We start from the raw sequence: 20,861 nt of genomic DNA, 5'->3' as shown, positions 1-20,861 counted from the left end.
TTGTGTTTGGTCTCTCTCTCTAGGGATCCTCACTCCCTATAGCCCCCAGTATGAGGAGGCCAAGAAGCAGCCCTCCTGCTCGTTGTGCCAGTATGTGGCCAGGCTTGCCAGGGACATTCCATGCTCACTCTGGACACACACAACGTGAAGCAGCAGCATGGCAGTGGACACCTCCATCGACCACCTGCCCTCAACTGGAACTCAAAGCACAGCAGAGACTGTGTGCATTTTGATTCTTCTCTAAGCCCAGACACCACGAGGATGACCACTATATCTGCCCACTGAACAGTACTCGCCAGGATGCAGACGAAATGCATTTGGAACAGAATCTAGGAACCTGGAGATGTCTCGCAGTTTAGGAGGAGGCATTGGGTAGGGAGTCCACCCACCATTTCTTGAACACAGATCAGGGTCACCGGGCACTCATTGGCTGTCTGTGAACTATCTCAGTCGAGGTGGTAAAGAGAACCCAGCAGAGAGAAAACAGAGATGAAGAAAGGAAGCGAGTGCCTCCACCTGCTCAGCTCCATTCATTTACTGGATTTCATTTGCCTTTCCCTTTTCCCTTTTAATAAAGCAAATCTTGTGCTATTTCTGTAGCTCCTTTCAATGACACATCATTAACAGTGAAGCCAAAATTCTGTTTGACATTGCTTAATAATTCAAATTCCATCAAATATCTACCAAAACACTAAGCCACTGATATACTGATAGGCAGCATCTTAAAAGCACATACATTTTGAAACTTTTGAAAACTCCAGAACACTGTAGTATTCAAAGAATCTTTCATCCAATTAAAAAAAATTAAGTAGATAAATAACTAAAAAATAAAAGCCCATGCATTTCCCACTGAACCCACACTTGGGCTGTGTGATTTTCTTTCAGTTATTAATCTGAAGTGTCACGGTTCAAAGGATTAGGAATGTTCCTGCACTGACCCATGAAATGTTGCAAAATGTATCCACTTTGAAAACACCATTATTTTTATTATATTTGAAGGTTACTGAAAAAGTTAGAGGCAAAACAATAAACTGGGACTATTTTAGCTTAGAGGGACTACCTTTGTAGATTGCTGGTATAGATAAATTCCTCTCCCTTTTTCTCAGAGAGAGGTGCCAAAGGAAGGTACCATACTAAACCCTGCCTCATCATGTGAGGGGGATCCCTCAGAAAGGAGGGTGGTGTAGAAACTGGGCCCATGGCAGGACCAGTGAGACCCCGCCTCTGTTCTCTGGGCCCCATGGTCACACGACCTCATTACTTGTCCCATCTTGGAGATCCTTCCAGCCCTAAAATCCTATACCATTCTTTCTGAAATTAACAGCGATGGAAGAGAAAGAAAACAGGGACTTCCCTGGTGGTCCAGTGGTTAAGAATCTACCTGCCAATGCAGAGAACACAGGTCTGATCCCTGGTCTGGGAATGGCCCACATGCTGTAGAGCAGCTAAGCCAGTGTGTTACAACTACTGAAGCCCACACACCCTAGAGCCGGTGCTCCTCAACAGGAGAAGCAACTTGCATCACAAGGAAAGAGTAGCCCCCGCTTGCTGCCACTAGAGAAAGCCTGTGCCCAGCAATGAAGACCCAGCGCAGCCAGAAATAAACAAACAAAAAAGAGAAAGAAAGCAAAAATCAGAAACAATGAAAATGGAGCTTTGAACATTTAAATCAAGACACACTTAAATCTGACTCCAGCCAGAGTCAGAAAATAAGTTTTCTTTGTCTTTCCTTTCCCTCACACAGGGTTTTACACAGATACAAATTACAAGAGACATTTTACTGAGTACTTTTGCCTCCAGGTCCCTTCTTCCACCTTCTGTGCAATCAACAGCAATCATCTCAAACATATAAATAGACACATTTAAAAATACCCCCACCTCATTAGGTGTTCCCAATTCGGTTTTGAGATGGCGCTCCAGAAATCCAAGTTCTCCTGAAGACATAGGAGTGCCATAAGTCAGAGGAAAAAGGACCAGATTTGGTCTCTGAAAGTAATGGCAGGAGGCTCAGAAATTCAAGCCCTTAGCTGAACTAGCCAACCCAGGAGGCTGCAGAATAATGGCCCACAGAAAGGGAAGGCTTCTGAAGACGGAACCTGAGGCTGGGGGGAGGAATTCTCTAGAAGAGAGGCCCTGAAGACAAGGACTCCATGGCGGGGTGCTGACCTCAACAGCAGGGATGCTGAGGTGAGGGCCTGCCATGAATAACACCGGTGATCACAGATCTGATGGGTGGTCTCCTGCTAACTACATCCCAGCATTATACAAAAGTGGGTCGGATGGCATTAATGAGTACAGCTGTTGACGTTATAGGGTTTCGAAGATTTTTATTCCGCATTTAAGAGATTTACAGGAAATCTCCAGGCAGTTAAGGCAAGGGGCTGAGCTTGTCTCTCAGCTGGCCCAAAGCCAATCATTCGGCGGGTAACTTTAATTCCTGGGATATGGAGTCATACAGTCAGGAAGCAGACCTGACCCCTGTAAGGTCAGTGTCATGGCCAACTACCCTGGGCTCAATTTAGAGACATAACTATGGCAACAACTGTGCCCAATCGGTTATTAGAGGAGATTTATTGACGGATATGCTTGAATAGCAGAGCCATTAATTGCAATTACCAGACAAGACACTTTGTTCATCTCAGGGAACTGGATGCCAAAATGCCCTAACAACTTTAAAATCCCATTTGCTCTTGGGCTCCCGGCTGGCGTCGCTGCACCTGCCTCAGCTTCCCAGTACTGGGAGGGAGAGGAGAAAGGGTTCAGATGGACCTGGCACCAGCTGCAGAAAATGGCAAGTGCTGGGCACTGGGGCATGAGCTCTAGGAACCTTAGAGTCCCAACAATGTCCTTCCCAGCAGTCAGGGAGGAATAAGCAGCACTGCCCTGAGGGAGCCCTTTGTCTGGGTCCCACCAACAGAATACAGAAATGCCTTCCTCCTTCACTCTGCTGGTCCATGCCTATCATTTTCTTCAAGATTGTCTGGGTCTCCTCTTGGCCTTCCTGTGCTTGGTGTAGCTCAGTCCAGGCTCTGTTCACTCTGTGGTCCCCCAAGCCTGAAACAATCAGTTCCCAGATTTCATCCCTCTGGTCTGCCTCTGGGCAGCCTCTTCTGAACACCTCATTTGTCTATAACAGTGACTGACTCGCACCTCCCCTGTACTTTCTAACCTCTCATTTCGCTTTTATTTCTTCTTAGATTGCAGCCATGCTATGCTTGGTCTGCCTGTTGACCTGTGTGTTCACTGGAAGGGCTGTTGTGGAAGCTGAAGCTCCGATACTTTGGCCACCTTATGCAAAGAGCTGACTCACTGGAAAAGACCCTGATGCTGGGAAAGATTAAAGCAGGAGGAGAAGGGGGCAACAGAGGATGAGATGGTTGGATGGCATCACTGACTCAATGGACATGAATTTGAGTAAACTCCAGGAGATAGTGCAGGACAGAGGATGCTGGTGTGCTGCCGTCCATGGGGTCGAAGAGTTGAACATAACTGAGAGACTGAGCAAAAACACTAGATTATAAGGTGCACAGAGGCAGAGACCTGGTCAGTCCTTTCCACGGCCATATTCCTCGTGCCTCAAATAACACCTGGCACACAGCAGATGCTCAAGAAATATTTGTATTTTATTTACTTATTTATTTATTGGCTGTGCGAGATCTTAGTTGAGGTACAGGTGAACTTTGTTGCAGGGTCTTTCCTTGTGGAGCTCAGGCTTCCTCTAGTTGTGGCATGCGGGCTCTAGAGCGTGCAGGTTCAGTAATCGCAGCTTGCAGGCTTAGTTGCTCCAGGGCATGTGGGATCTTAGTTCCTTGACCAGGGATCGAACTTGTGTCCCCAGCACTGGAAGGCAGATTCTTAACCACTACACCACTAGGGAAGTCCCAAGAAATATTTGTTGACTGAATAAATGGATTCAGTACATTCTGCAATTGTGCTTACAGGGCCCTTCTCTCCAATTAGGTGATAACTTCCCTGAAATACCATCTTATTTAGCACCACACATACCTTAGGTGCTTTAAAACAAAACAAGTGGGTGAGAAATTGCAAACCACAAATTCCATCCATGCATTGGAATAGGTAAAAGCACAACTCCCTCCACTTCTCATACAGAGTAGTAGCTAAGGCTGAAATATGTTTTCTACCGGGGCATGTTTAAAGCACTCTCCAGGGTATTCAGTCATAAAACCCACATGATATGACTGTGAGATCTGGAATGTTGTTCTTTGAATGTTGAAAGCTAGGAATCAGGACACAATGAGTCAACGTGATGTGCCCAAGATTAGAGAGCTAGTGAGTGATGGAGCCAGGAAATAGACGCAGGCATGGCCCAGACTCTGTGCCCTTAAACTCTACGCATGCCATTTTTCTTGACTTTGAAATCTAGGATAAATACACAAACAATTAGGAAAATACCCCGAGAAAAGCCTTTGGATGCTAACACTATGTCACCCTGAGTTTACTCTTATTTTTTCCAAAATAGATAACCAATGACAAATCTCCGCTCCAAATTAAGATGTTACCTGATCATCTTTCCCTTAGAGATAAAACATTAAGACTATACCAACCCGAGGCTAGTGAGATTCCAACCTGAGGTTAGTGAGGCAAAAGATTTTTAGAAAATTCTTTCCAAGAGAGAGTGGAAGGAGTTCTTCCCTCAGGATGTGAGAATGCAACTCCCATTCTTGGACTCCGCCTGGGTTTGGATCCCAAGAAATCTCAACTAACATCAATGAGACTGATGCTGAAGCTGAAGCTCCAGTACTTTGGCCATCTGATAACAAAAATGGCATCACTGACTCAATGGACATGAATTTGAGCAAACTCCAGGAGACGGTGAAGGCCAGGGAAGCCTGGTGTGCAGCAGTCCACAGGGTTGCAAAAAGTTGGACACATCTTAGTGACTGAACAACAAAACATCGATGAACTTCATCAAAGCAAAACTAGTTATACCAGGTGCCTCTTTAAAAAAAGATTTTTTTTTTTTTAAATTTATGGCTGTACTAGGTCTTCACTGCTGCAAGGACTTTCTCTAGCTGTAGCGAGCAGCAGTTACTCTCTAGGGGCAGTGTGCAGGCATCTCATTGTGATGGCTTCTCCTGTTGCAGAGCACGGGCTCTGGGCACAGGCTCTGTAGTCTGAGCACTTGGGCTCAGTAGTTGCAGTGTATGGGTTTAGTTGCTCCTTGGCATGTGGGATCTTCCCAGACCATGGATCAAACATGTGTCCCTTGCATTGGCAAGTGGATTCTTAACCTCTAGACCACCAAGGAAGCCCGGGGTGTCCCCTTTTAATATCTTTTTTTTTTTAACATGGACTATATTTAAAGTCTTTATTGAATTTGTTACAACACTGGTTCTGTTTTACATTTTGATTATTAGGCATGTGGGATCTTAGCTCGCTGACTAGGGACTGAACCCACTCCCTCTACATTGGAAGGTAAAGTATTAACCCCTGGGCCTCCAGGGAAGTCCTCAGTGCCTCTTTATTGTACAGCATCTCACTGATAATATTCAGGAGGACCTTTGATCAATGAGACGACTCAAGTGATTAGGATTTTCTATATCAGCACTGAGACATGGTGAAATATTCATTCAAATCAAATTTTCCTCAGTGGGTCTTAGGACTTACATACATACAACCCACATTATCTACCATCTAGTTTTCTATTTTGTACAATCAAATGGAGTGCTGTAGACTGAATGTTGTGCTCCCCCGAAATTCACATGTTGAAACCCATTCCCAGTGTGATGGTATTTGGAGGTGGGATTCTTGGGAGGAACTTAGACTATGTGGGTGGGACCCTTGTGGATGGAATTAGTGCCCTTATAAAAGAGATTCCAGAGAGCTTCCTGGCTCCTTCTGCCATGTGAGGACACAGCAAGAAGATAGCTGTCTATGAATCAGGAAGTGGGTCCTCACTGGTAACCAAATCTGCTGGCACCTTGATCTTTGACCTTCCAGTTTCCAGAACTGTGAGAAATAAATTTCTGTTGTTTATAAGTCCCTAGTCTATGGCTTTCTGTGATAGCAGCTGGAATGGGAATGGGCTAAATCAGAGTGATTTGACACTGGATTGATGAAACTGAAACACTATAAGAATCTCAGTCATTTACAACAAACTCCACCATATTCATCATTCATTCATTCATTCAGTTTATTTCTTCACTAGCATCTATTAGTGCCAGACACTACACTAACATAACACGTTGGCTGATGCCACAGAATACAATGTTTATGAAGGGGGATTGACATGGAGGCAACAGACATACGATAAACTCCAGCAATGCCAAGAGTTGTGATCAAAGGAAGGGCACAAGGCTCTGAGAGAGGGTAAAAGGACTTAACCTGGGTGTGAAAGTTAGGGAAGGCCTCCCTGAGAAAAAACGGCTGTTTGCTGAGACCAAAGAAGAGTAAGAGATAACCATGTGAAGAGCAGTGGGAAGAGGCTGGAGGACACCAGGTATAGCTGGGAGACCAGAAAGTACGCCTGAGGATGGGCAGGTGTGATGGGACTGTGGCTGGAGCAGTGGCCAGAGGCATCAGGCCAGACCTTGAAGACAGGAGAAAGGTCTGGATCTCTATCAGGAGCCACCAGAGACTTTGAGGCACCATCAGAAAGGGAACTATTCGAGGACTCTTGGGAACGTGAAACTGACAGCCTAACAGTCTGTTCTATACATTCTGCTGGCTATGGCAGGAAACTGGACAAATAAGCTAAAGAGACAAACGTTCAACAGCAAAGGTTGGTAAGAAAGGATTTCCCGGCCCATCTTAAGATAATCAGAAAGTTAAACAATCGGGGTGCGCATTTCCAGAGGGGTACACTTGGGCCAGGTCTCCCAACCCTCAGCTCACCCTGTCGTTGCATGCGTCCTCAGTCGTGTCTGACTCTTTGAGACCCCATGGACTGTTGCCTGCCAGGCTCCTCTGTCCATGCCAGGCAAGAATACTGGAGTGCGTTGCCATTTCCTACTCAGGAGATCTTCCTGACCCAAGGACTAAATCCACATTTCTTGCATCTCCTGCATTGGCAGGCAGATTCTTTACCACTGAGTCACCTGGGAAGCCTCAGTTCACTCTGTACAGGTCTGCAAATCAGAAGTGAGCCTCACAGCTTGATAATGATGAAGGTCAGCTCCAATTTTGCATTGCTTTCACTAGAACATAAAAAAAAATCTATAATTCTTGTGTTGCTACCAACATTATTATGCATCAGTGTCACAGGGTACTAATTTTAATCTGCACAAAATCACAGAATTTTCAGGCTGAGAGGAACTTTAAACATCATCTGAATGTTTGTGAATTTTTCCAGTATGTTCATAGATGTTTTCATGTATAATTTATTTCCTATTAACATGTATGCTTGGTGTCCTCTAAACAAACTATGTTTTTTAAGGACTTAATTTAGGAGGATTGCTTTTTGGGCCCCTATCAATCCCACGGGACATACACACACACACAAACACAGGTGTGCACACAGGTAAGACTACCCAGAAGGTGCTCAATCAACAGTTAGTTGACTGACTCCCTGAAAACAGACCAAAAGCTCCCTCTGAGTCTGACAGTCAAAGCCCCAAAGTCAACAGATTGATGCATTAAAAAGAATCTGGTAAAATCATAGGGTAGAAAGAGGTGAACAATCAAAGAATGGAAAAAACTGGAAGGAGCTAGAACCTGTGGTCCCAGCCCCTTTCCAAGCAGGAAAGGCAGTTCTGTCACTCCCAGGAAGAGTAGTCGAGACTCAAGCAGGAGAATGGAGAAGGATGCTATTATATCATTAGTTAAAAGGTCATGGGGGAAATGAGTATTTTCAGTAAGCTGAGAGGTGCTGCAGTTTTAGAAGGAACTGGTTTTCTTAGATGAAGCAGAAGCCACTTCTGGCTCTTTGCTTACTTTGATCCATCAGTGTCTCTCTGGCCACCGACCAAGTTCACACAGTCCAGACACTTTGGATGGAATCAATGTGTGAGCACCCCTTTTTTCCCCAAAATGTAGAGGACATATATCTAAGATTAAACCTGTACAAACCAACCCCTAGATGTCATTGTTGCTGCTGAAATATCAAATCTTGAGTCTTTGAAATTCTAAATCTGAAGAAATAGCAGTGTTAATCTGAATAAGCCACTTAAATAATGCAAATTCAATTCACTTTCAATTTTTCAAAGCCAAGTCCAAAGTCTTCTGGACTTCTTAACCATAATGTAACAAAATCTTAGGGTGTCAGCACACATTCTGTTGCCAATAAAATCTGCGTTTAGGAAAAACAGGCTGGAAACCCATGTAGTCGTATGTGACATGACAAACAGGGCTAACAACTGATGCGCTGATTGCAGAGTAGCTGGCTGATTCTGGCCTCTTCTTTTCCGCGTGTCCTCTGACTTCTGTGCTTGCTTCTGTCATGGGTCTTGGAGCCCAGAGCTGTCTGTCCTTCCCACCTCCCAAGAGGTAATCACTTGCCCGCCACTTCATACCCTAGTTGCAATTAACCTCAAATGCTACATGTTCTCTGATCAGAGTCCCACCTCCATCTCTTCCTGCATATTATTCTAGTCTAAACCTTTGCAATAATAATACTTGTTTATCCATTGAGCACATCAGTGGTTCCTATACATTATGTCCTTTAAAATTTTTCAACAACTTCGCCAGATAGGTGTCCCTATCCTCATTTTCCAAATGAGGTAGCAGAGGTAGAGAGGTTAAGTTCCTTGCCCCAGATCACACAGCCAGTGAGTGCCAATAGGTCTGGAAGCTCAGGATGATACCCAGTCCACAGCCCGGATTCTTAGAACCTCACTGAGGCCAACTAGTTCCTGGACCCTCCTAAGCCCCTAGTTCTCAATTGAATGCTCCCCAAACACAGCTTTCAAGTAGCTCCTCAAATAAATCTCAGGTCTGGGAGCACATCTGCTGAATGAAATCACTTTTTCATTCAATCAACGAGTGTTTACTGAGTATAACTACATTCAGGGTCTTATTCTAGGCCACAAGGAATATTGATGCACAAGACTGGCAAGCTCCCTGGGCTCTTGGAACTCATTCCCTGCCAAGGTAGACAGATGCTGAGGCAGAGATTATGTAAGTAATTAATGATCGCTGAGCCAAGTCCACAAAGACGTGTGAAACAAGACAAGCAGAGCCCCTAACACAGGGCCCTACACCACGAGATCCCCCGACAGATGCTCGCTGCTTGTCTTTGCCTACGTCAGCCTCAACCCCAGTGTGCCTTTCAGACCAAAGATCTCCCTACTCCCCACTCCAATCCCTCTATGTCAGGCAGAGGTGTCCTCACAATCCAGACAGATGCCTGATGTTCACCCTCACCTCACACTTCCATTCATGTTGGTTCATATCCTTCCACATACCAAGACCTTAGCTCAAGCTTCTCCCTTCCCATCATCTGGGCACGGGATCTCCCTCTCTGGGGCCCAGAGTTGTAAGCTGAGGGAGAGATGTTGGTGCAAGAGAGGTGGATGACATGGAAGCCTGGCTCATGATGCTCACCTGTGCCCTGCATGAAGATGACATGGAAACTTGCTCATGAAACTCACATGTGCCCTGCAATCTCACACCATGCCTGACCCTGGATATGCCACTCCCATCTCACAATAGACTTCTGGTGGGTCCTCCCAATCTTACAGCTTGCTGGAGCCATTGATGACCAGTTCTGGCCTCATTGCCAGAAAAGGCATGACAGTTACAGTGTAGAACATCTCTGAGTGCTATATACTCCTTCATCCTGGGTCGGTGCCTGCAGAATGAGGAGAGGGGGCTGACACTATATGCATTTTCCCTTCCCTTTCTCACCCATGTCTTTTTCTCAAAGAAAGAAACATCCCAGAAGATCAAATAACATTCCTTATGCCTGGTCTCCCATAGTATATGAAGAGCTCAGACTGGAGGACCGTAGAAGGAGGTCTACTTACTGTCTGTGGTTATCCAGTTACTAATGCCTTAAGGAAGCAAGAGGTGACACTCCCTGCCGGTTTCTCCCAGTCTATCACCTAGAGAGGACCTGTCAAAATAACAAATGACACATCTGGAGGTCATGGGATTATCCTTTAGCCAGGCTCTCTTGGTTTGATTAGCAGCTACTTTTCCTCTTAGTGTCCTTCTTCATCTCCTTCTCTTCATTTTCTTCCTCTACCCCTCTCATCAATAAAGGTCACTGCGTTAAGGAAACCGCTTCTGTGAGAAGAATTTAACGGTGCCCTATTAGAATCACACTGTCTCATTCAGAGGCAGGTGGTATTATCTGTCAACAGGGTTGTGGACACGGCAAATAGCTGCCACCCAACTCGGCTGAGGTTCCTGGGCAGATAAAGTGGCCAGAGGAGACAGCCCTCCAGAGGCCTCAAAATCTCATTTTCATTCCCCTGGTGGAAAAGACTTTATTGACAAAGACGACTGAAAATTGCCTGAGTGCTCCAATAACCAGTCTGCATTGAAGCAGAGAGACAGTCTGGTGGAAACCAGCTCCCTGCTCCTCCACGCAGCTCTGCCCAGCCCACAGTCCAAGGCGTATGCAGACCAGACTGAAGGGAGCCTCCTGACACCCTCCTGAACAGCCCCGCTCCACCTCCACTCTTAGCCTGCCTGTGCCTCTCCTGGACCCCAACCATAAATCAACATGAATGCAGGGCAGCTCTGTCAGAAAGCAAACTCTTAGACTGATTCAGAGCCCCAGGGGTCAGGCCTGGGTGAGCTGGAGAAGGCAAACTCCCTGCTTCCCACTGGAGGGCTCTGTGGCTTGACTGCAACATCCCAGGTAAGCCACTAGATGTCACCACCACTGATGCCTGTCCTCATTCACAGATGCTGGTATAAGACGGTCCAGGGTTAAGGGAGCTCCATACAGAATTCCATCACCATTTGCACCACAGTGCTGCTTCAGATGTTGTGACAGTCTGAGCTCTTCGGGGACCTCTTCTAAACCAGTTAACAGCTCAGACCCAAAATCGCTGAGTTGAAAGTTAAGCAAGAACAAAGCCCCACTCTCACAAACAGATGCCCCCTGCTCCTCCTCCGGTTCTTCCTGGTCATTATTAGTTGTGTATCCTTCTAGTTTAATCCAGTCCTCAATAAGAAATAAATTAATATGCGTGCCTCGTAGCACCAGAGATTTTAGATGTCAGTCTGCTATTGAAATGATGTAGGTCTGTGGCTTTTAGGAGTGAATGAATGACAGATGGATAATTTATGATGATTCTTGAGACCTGAACTATAATTATGAAGTATTTCTAGGTGTACATTCAGGATGCAAAGTGTAAGGAACCTAGTGCTAATGTTAATTTATTACTGACAGCTGTATATATAATAATATATCATGTCTTTTAATCTTACATTCCTTCTGACTTACATCAAGCAATCTTTTCATTCATTAATAAAATCAAGCCTTGCCATTTTTCTTAATGATGAAGTCCCATTTTGAACCCAAAGGACTCCTATAATTAAACTCTGTACTTCCATATAGCAGACATTTGAAGCTAAAGAAGAGGATAAATTGAACTTCTTTTACAGACAGGATGGAAACACCAGAAAGACACAGCCCACCTGCTCACAGCCCCACAATGGCTAAATAGAAAGTCAAGAAAAAATTTGTGTGTACCTTCTCCACTCACACCATCATATCTTTTTCCCCTCACATTTAGTCCCCTGCCATCTCTGACCCTCCCACAATCTTCCCTTTTTTTATTGGAGTATAGTTGATTGACAGTGTCGTGTTAGTTTCAGATGTACAGCACAGCTATTCAATTATATATATATATATGCATATGTATATTCTTTTTTCAGAATCTTTCCCTTATAAGTTATTATAAAATATTCAGTATAGCTCCCTGTGATATGCAATAGGTCCTTGTTGCTTCCCTGTTTTATATACAATAACATGCATATATTAATCCCATGCTCCTAATTTACCAGTCCCCCCACCTTCCCCTGACCTGGTGACTCAAATGGTAAAGAATCTGCCTGCAGTGCAGGACCACCTAGGTTTGATTCCTGGGTCGGGAAGATCCCCCAGAGAAGGGAATGGTAACCCACACCAGTAATCTTGCCTAGAAAATTCCATGGACAGAGGAACCTGGTACAGTCCATGGACTCAAAAAGAGTCGGACACAATTGAGCTGTTTAACACTTTCACTTTTTCACACCTTCCCCTTTGGGAACCATAAGTTTGTTTTCTATGTCTGTGGGTCTATTAATCTTTCCTTTTTTTGAGGCAGTTCATCCAAAGTATATTTTTTAAAGGTCATGATAAAAATGACAACTAAAAGAAACGCAGGCTAACATGTCTCCTGTAACTCTGTGCTGTGCCAAAGACTTAATCATCCCTTTAAAAGAAATCTAACCTAATCCTATTACACCAAAGACAAGGTGTCCTTCATGAACATCATGGCTGGAAACAAGTTGGTCTTCTCCTCAAGTTTCAACTGGTTCCACGTCTCATTCAGTTTACAACCAGACATCACCTTGGCAACGTGCTCACCGCACTGTTGTGAATGTTCCCCAAATTTAAACTGTGCTCTGGCTTAAGTTGTCAAGCACACACAATGTATTATCAGACAACCTATTCACTCTAAAAGATACAGACCCCTGACGATCGTAGAAGTGAAACCCTTAAGCTGATCAGCTAATTAATGACTCCAAAGTAGAATAATGAGATGTGTGGAGACAGGATTCAGTTATCTGGGTCATCTCTCGTCTGGAGACAACATAGGATTCCACTGAGTAGGTACTAGATAACTGGGTAAGCAAGTTTCCTATATATAACCCTAAATCTTTCTAGGATTGGTTAATTAAATCATAACAAATGATATTCTATGGCAAGTGGAAGGTGCCTAGAAGAGATTTCAGTGAGATGTCCACAAGTTCAGTTGAATTACACCTGAATGTCTTTGTGTTCCCAGACCTAAAAATGTTTACTGCAATTTTCTGGAGAGCTTTTTGGGTAGGAAAGCAAAACACTGAGTTTTGCTCCACTGAGTTTTTGAAGTTGCCTAGGTTTTTCTATTGGACTTTGTGTCAGAATATTCAAAAGCAGAGACATTACTTTGCCAACAAAGGTCCGTCTAGTCAAGGCTATGGTTTTCCCAGTAGTCATGTATGGATGTGAGAGTTGGACTGTGAAGAAAGCTGAGTGCCGAAGAATTGATGCTTTTGAACTGTGGTGTTGGAGAAGACGCTTGTGAGTCCCTTGGACTGCAAGGAGGTCCAACCAGTCCATTCTAAAGGAGATCAGTCCTGGGTGTTCTTTGGAAGGACTGATACTAAAGCTGAAACTCCAATACTTTGGCCACCTCATGCGAAGAGTTGACTCATTGGAAAAGACCCTGATGCTGGGAGGGACTAGGGGGCAGGAGGAGAAGGGGACGACAGAGGATGAGATGGCTAGATGGCATCACCAACTTGATGGACATGAGTCTGAGTGAACTCCAGGAGTTGGTGATGGACAGGGAGGCCTGGCGTGCTGCAGTTCATGGGGTCGCAAAGAGTCGGACATGACTGGAGCTACTGAACTGAACTGAACTTGTGTCTCATACCTTCTCTGCATTCAGGAATTAAGGTCCTAATTCTTTTATTAACATTCCTATCTGCCTGTAATGGTTTCTTCTTATTGATTCTGTCTCTTCCAGTTGCTTCAGTGTAGGGAAGAGGAGTGTCAATCAGCAGTGACCATGTGGTGCTGTGGTAACAAACAGCTCCAAAACCTCAGTGACTTCCTCATTCTACATTTACGCAGTGGGTCAACTAGAAGCTTAGCTCCTCACCACCACTCTAAAATGTGGACTGGGGGACTTCAATGGCAGTCCCCCAGTGGCTAAGACACCACATGTCCACTGCAGGGGGCAGTGGTTCTATCCCTGGTCAGGCAACTAAGGCCGTGCATACTGTGAGGCATGACCAAAAAACATAAAATGTGGGCTGACAGGGTGGCCACCATTTCAAACCATTTCATTATTTGGCTGGTCATAAAGCCAGCAGGGAGAGGGCACTCTGGAGGAAACTGCCGTGGCAATAAATGCCCCAGGACAGAAGAGGTGGCCCTCACTTCTGCAACACAATTCATTAGCCAACACTGGGCACAGGCCACACCTCTGAGCCAGGAAGTTTACTTTGTGCTGGAAGGGGAACATTGGGAAATAGCTTGTGAATATTAGAAAAGACAACCTCAGGAACTTTAACCTCTCACTTGTTTTAGAATTCCCTTATTTTCCCCTGTTTACAGTTTCTCCCCGTTTTTTCATACTCTGATAAAATAACGCTGATTTCTGTTCTGTCCATTTTTATATTCATGGACATTACAGTTAAGACAGTACTGAAGAAAAGCCTCTATTCCAATAGTTACAAACAAGGATTGTTCGTGTCAGTAGCTCTAGAAGAAAAAAAAGAAAGAAATTTGCCCATTAATTGTTCTCACTTTCTTCCTTTTATGCATTCTGGTTTTCCTCAATTATTTTTCCTTCCACCCTTCCATGCTAGTCTCCTGCTCAATCTCTTTTAGTGAAAAAATTACTCACCCCTTTATCTTTCCTTCTTCTTAGCTATTTAGTCCAACTGGCAAAGAATTCTGTGGACTAGCAGAATTCTCACTTTGCTGGTTTCCCAACCTCCCCCTGCCTCCCCCCCACCCCAATTCAGGTGAATTTGTATCCTCAGATACCTCATCTCAGGAATCACTGACCTGTCTGCACAATGACTAGGTTTTTCTGGACCTTTCTCCCACTTGATAATTGAGGGCCCAGCCGGTTGCAAAGGTCTCTGTATACACCTGGAAGTCCCCAAGAGATACAGACATAACTCATTTTATTGCACTTCATTTATTTTTTCCTTTTAATGAGCTTTGCAGATACTGCATCTTTTGCTAATTGAAAGTTTGTGGCAACCCTGCATCAAGTCAGTCTATCAGTGCCAATTTTTCAACAGTGTTTGCTCGATTGCAATGAAGGAGGTATGAGTTCCATCCCTGGGTTGGGAAGACTATCCCTCTCCTGCCAGAAGGAATCAGCAACCCACTCCAGTATTCTTGCCTAGGAAATGTTGTGGACAGAGAAGCCTGGTGGGGCGGGGGGATGGGGTATAGTCACAAAAGAATCAGACACAACTTAGCGACTAAACAACACAACACATAATGTTTTTTAGGTACAATGCTATTGCACACTTAATAGACCACAGTAGAGTATAAATATAACTTCTACATACTCTTAGAGTATAAATATAACTTCTACATACTCTGGGAAACCAATTCATGTCAAATTCATGTGACTCACTTTAGTGCAATGGTTAAATCCACACTGTCCTCCAGGTACACCTGTATCTCAATGAAAAAGTGCATTACTATGACTGGAATCTTCAGTTTCACTCCCTTCCTACTATTCATGGCCCTCCTTCTCAGTCCGGATCCAAGCACCCTGCTGTTGAGTTGCTAAGACACTCGACCTGCCCAGCACCCCTGAAGTTGGGCAGAAAGCTTCACTCACACTGCATTTTACTCTGTTAGCCAGGGACAAAACAGGATTGCTTATAAAGCTGGTGTGTATGCCATAAGACAGATCCAAATGACCAACACTATGTTGCCCTCAGAGGACTGCAGTTGTGCTACTGGTCAAGCAAGCTACCAAGTCTGGTCCTACAAGCCCAGGAATTTTCCTGAAAATCTTCAGTCTCACCAGCAAATAGATTTCCCAGGGCCAGCTCTACTCCTCACCAGGCACACCTCAAGTCCAGTCATGCACCTAGGTATGACCTCTACATTTTAGCCAAGAACACCACAAAAAAGTATAGCCCAGCCAAAAGCAGTAGCAAACTCAGAAGGATAGGGCTGAAAGAATGTCAAGGCCCACTGCTGAAAGCCAGTGAGGGAGAGGATGGGGTGATAAAGACAGCCCACAGAGGGTTTGGGCGACGTGTGGAGACTCCAAAGTGACGAGTCACTGACTTCAAGAACCAAAGACCGCTGACAAGGCCTCGCCATGGGACCTTAGGAGTCCGACAACTCGCGCCTTAAACCCATCCAAAAGCCGGGATGGCAATGAGCGGGAGTGGCATCGCCTTCGCGCCCGCCCAGCCCCAGGACCCGGGATGCCCATGGGCGGAGCCTGAGCATCGCCCCGCCCTCGCCGCCCGCCACTCGGGTCACCTGACCTACCCGCAGCTCACGTGATCCGTACCCAGCGCCGCCATTTTGGAGCTCCTGATGAGGATGGGGAAAGCGGCGTAAAAGAGGGAAAAGAGCCGTGAGAGAGTTGGGCAAGGACGAGGGCGAGGGCACGGCCGGCTCCTGGCCGGCAAAGGAGGCTCGCGGAAGCAGCAGCCGCCGCCCGACCGCAGGTACCGCGTCCCCGGGCCGTCCCTCCGCCCGCTGTTAGCGCCACCGCCGGCCATGTGCGTCCTCCCCTCAGGCCTCTACCGGCGCCGGCTTCCTGCTCAGCCTGTCGACACTCCCGGTGCTCGCCACATGCCCCAAGTTCCGTGTCCTTTTTCAATCCTTTGTCCCGTCCACAGCAAGGGCTGTGGAGGCCCCGGGCTTGCCCTGCAGCTGCGGGTGGGGGGAACCTGCTGCTCCCGGCTTAACTCTCACCAGCCTGGCCCGCAGGCAGGCTCGCCGGCCGTCGCGTCCTTCCCGTTGCACAGGTGAAACCGCTTCGCCTAGGCGGGATGAAGCGAAAACGGTGTCTTCCCCACGTCTCTTGATTACTTTTCTCAATCCATATCTATCGCCCCTGCCCTTCAGCCACTGCTTGATGTAGGAGGAGCTAGTGGTAAAGCAATTCTTGTCTCTGCACCTATTTCGAACCACTTCGATGAAGTAAGTGGTCTCTCTAATGATCAGTCACTGAAATCACTGGGAAAAGCTCCCCACCGTTAAGACCTGGGGGCATCCGGAGTGAACAGTTTGTGTGTGGAAGGCCTGGATGATTAATTAGGCCGAGGTCACCATCCCAACCCGCAGGCGATCTTTTTAGTTACCGCAGTGGGCTGTAATTTGCTTTCGGTCTGCATCTCTCTTATCCGGCAATTACTGGATTTATCACCTCTTTCAGTCTGTACTTTCTTTGCTGTGACTCAGTGTATGGGTTGTATTATTGATTAAAAGAGAAAGTCTGGTCCTGCGTTCCTTTACCCCACTAACTCGTTTAAAATTAATTTCAGGGGAGAGCCAAATATGTGCTTTTTGCCCTGGCGATGAACGGTTTACTTAACCATAGTCGATAAAGTTGCATTATAGGTGAAATGAATACTATTCTTTGATCTTTTAAATTCATTCTGGCTGGTATAAGAAATAGCAAAGAAATGTAGGACCGGGGCAAGAAAGTGCCTTAGATGATATACGTAGTACAGTCGACTGTGACTTATCAGTTCATGCTGCCTTTCAGTTGTAGAACTATTCGAAGTTTGCAGAATCAACCATTTAGACTGTATTTTTGATTAAGATTAAAATGGCAGTGTACAACTTACTGCTTTTTATTCATTAGAAAGTTATATCAGTAAAGCCAATAGTATTTTGAGTCAATTAGATAAATTTTGAGCTAAAATATGAAATATACGATTATTGGAGAAATTGCCAGAGCTGTTTTTTTCCAACTTGTGCCAAATCCTGAAGTCTGCTTGTTAGGTAAATTTTGTAAATTTGCATCACATAATTGGGTTCAATGAACATTCCTCTGAATTTCTTTACATGAAATATTGGGTAATTTTTCACTGTCCTCCCCCACAAAAAAAAAAAACTACTACTTGGTTTCACCAAGAAAGAGAAATGTTTGATACTATATACTTTCATTCTTGGCTACAGCTGGATTTTGAAGATTGATCCAAGGGACTGTATTAATTTCAGGAATTGATTTGAAAGACACTGGCTCTGCCACTTAACAGCCATGTAACCTTGGGTAAGTCACTTAAACTGCACTGAGTGTTTCCTTATTTGTAGAATTATGTAACACCCAGGTAACCTGTCCCAGAGACTTAATGAAGCTCAAACATACATGTTTGATACTGCCTAGCTGTAAGGGGCTATTGCTCTTTTCAATATTTATACTTTGTACATTTTTTTGTTCACGCTGAGAATTAAGAGGAAAATTGGTATGTTGAGAGGCCTGGCGTGCTGCAGTCCATGGGTCGCAAAGAGTCAGGCAAGACTGAGCGACTGAACTGAGAAACAATGGATTTAGAATAAGATAGACCTGTATTCTAATTCTTAAGCTAGCTATAACTTTACATCTGTGAGCCTCAGTTTCCTCATCTGCAAGTAAAGAGGCCACTATTCCCAAGTACATTAGTAATACAAGAATCTGTACTGGCACTGTTCTCTGGTCTATGAGCACCTCAAGGGCACAGATTCCCTCTTACTTACTTTGGTAGTCTCCAGCACACTGCTTGGCATTTTATAGGTGCTCAGTGAATGTTAAATCTGAATATTGGTTAACATTAGTTTCGCCTTATGTCTTAATTGCAGCTGCCAACTTTGAATATTCTCCCAGGCTAGATGCCAGCTAAGGAATATTAGACATACTTTAATATTTACAGTCATTTTTTTTCTTGGTGGGCAGTTAATTACATTAAGCTAAGGAGATTTTAACTCAAGTATGTTAGAGGCATTAGTAAGTTAAATCTACAAATAACATGTAAGCATTTTCAAAGTAACTTTTCAGTTTATAGCCCAGAAACATGAAAATTTGTCGAGCACAACTCTGGAGTTTTACAGCTGCAGAATGTAAAACGCTCGGAAACAGTGACTTGCCTAAGGTCACACAACTGAGGTTCCTCTAGGAGAGGAACCCATGAGCTATGCCCCCTGCCACCTTTTGGCTAGAGCAAAATAAATATTATTCTCTTTCAGAATTACAATAATGTGGAAAAATGAGGAATTGACCATTACTTCTATAACACAATTTTTTTTCTAATTGGAAGAACAATCTTAGTCTGAAAGAAAAGATGCTTTATATAACATACTGAACTGCCTTTTCGTCCACAGAAAATTACAGCTTTTATCCAGTCCCACCCAGGCCCACATGAATTGTTCAACTTGATTTTACTTATGATAACCATACTGCTATAAGTAAAAGGAACTAATTAGATGTACAAATAAGCCAAATAGCAAATTGTAAGGAAATAAAGACAGCTGATATAAGTTGGCTCTTTTCTTGGGAAAGACATTAATAACAAGCTTTTGCCTGTGGGAGTCTATTGTTTAGGAAAAGTGGAGAAGGTTGTAGAACATTTCTGGTTTGGGATACAACATTTATTTACTTATAACAATTTGATATATTTGGTCGAATGTTATGTCTAAAGATTTCAAATGAGAAACACCCTGTTTTGCTGTGCCTGTAGTAGTAGTTTGCTCATCCTAGTAAACCTTACTGTTCAGCCATACTGGTCTTTTCTCTAATCTCTAGATAGCATGCTTATTCTGTCTTCTGAAAATCTACTGATGTTACGGTTGCTTTCTTGTCACCAAATTCCAAGAAAGCAAATGGCAGGCACACTCAGATTAGGACAATTCAGGGAGGATATATTTTAAAAGATACTTATAAAGATGGAGGACCTATATAGTCAAGCCCCAGGAATCATTCAGTTATCTGGAGCTAGCAGCATCAGGAGAAAAGAGAGTCCTGTAGAACAGCCTGCCTGGAGATAATAGCCTTCTGTTGAGGATCACAGCCAGTTCAAGGTGACCTCGAGGGAGGGAACCAAAAAAATGAGTGTCTTGATCTCCCTTTGCTGCCTCTTCCTGATTTCCTCTTACGGCTCCCCGTTGGCATAACTCAGCCAGAGGGCATGGGAGCCTAATGATGTAATTCCTCCTGGAATAGAGAGCAGAGTGGAGAATCAGTCAGTGAGCCCACAGGGGCAGATGGGTGACATCCAGAAGGCTCTTCTGTCAGAATGCAGTATGCATCTTACCTCTTCAGGGAGCCTTTGTTTCCCTTCCTGACCGAAATGAGTTCAGTCTGTTAGGATTTGGCCATAGGCTGTTGCCTTCTAACTATTTCGCCTTGGGTGATTGTTGTTCAATCACTAAAGTCATGTCTGACTCTTTGCGACCCCATGGACTACAGCACGCCAGGCTCCTCATCCTCCACTGTCTCCTGGAATTTGCTCAGATTCATGTCCATTGAGTTGGTGATGCTATCTAACCATCTCATGCTCTGCCACCTCCTTCTCTCTTTGCCTTCAATCTTTCCCAGCATCAGGGTCTTTTCCAATGAATCGGCTCCTCACATTAGGTGGCCAAAGTATTGGAGCTTCAGCTCCAGTCCTTCTAATGAATATTCGGGACTGGTCTCCTTTAGGATGGACTGGTTGGATCTCCTTGCAGTCCAAGGGACTCTCAAGAGTCTTCTCCAACACCACAGTTCAAAAGCATCAATTCTTCAGCATGCAGCTTTCTTCACAGTCCAACTCTCACATCCATACACGACCACTGGAAAAAGCACAGCTTTGACTATACAGACCTCTGCTTTTTAATACACTGTCTAGGTTTGTCATAGCTTTTCCTTTCAAGGAGCAAGCGTCTTTTAACTTCATGGCTGTGGTCACTGTCCATAGTGATTTTGTGGCCCAGGAAAATAAAATCAGTCACTGCTTCCACTTTTCCCCTTCTGTTTACTGTGAAGTGATTGGGACTGGATACCATGATCTTAGTGTTTTGAATGTTAAGTTTCAGGCCAGCTTTGTCACTCTCTTCATTCTCCCTCATCAAGAGGCTCTCTAATTCTTTACTCTCTGCCATTAGAGTGCTATCATCTACATATCTGAGGTTTTTGGTATTTTTCCCAGCGGTCTTAATTCCAGCTTGTGATTCATCCAGCCCAGTATTTCGCATAGTATATTCTGAATAGATGTTAAATAAGCAGGGTGACAATATA

General features: G+C 44.6%; 1 protein-coding gene across 3 annotated transcripts in view; it reads left to right on the top strand.

Annotated features, from left to right (window-relative positions):
• The first annotated feature begins 16,161 nt into the window (after positions 1-16,161).
• Positions 16,162-20,861, top strand: part of ZNF507 (zinc finger protein 507) — a 42,149-nt gene continuing 37,449 nt past the window's right edge. For 2 of the 3 annotated variants that reach the window (XR_011467698.1, XM_005897751.2), the window contains exons 1-2: positions 16,162-16,326; positions 17,789-17,882. The gene's annotated coding sequence lies outside the window, so the exon portion shown is untranslated. The remainder of the gene's footprint in view (positions 16,327-17,788; positions 17,883-20,861) is intronic. The other variant, XM_005897750.3, reaches the window with a different exon arrangement.

Source organism: Bos mutus, chromosome 18, assembly GCF_027580195.1.
Source record: "Bos mutus isolate GX-2022 chromosome 18, NWIPB_WYAK_1.1, whole genome shotgun sequence".
NCBI classification, from domain to species: domain Eukaryota; kingdom Metazoa; phylum Chordata; class Mammalia; order Artiodactyla; family Bovidae; genus Bos; species Bos mutus.
This window is presented reverse-complemented; position numbering and strand designations above follow the sequence as displayed.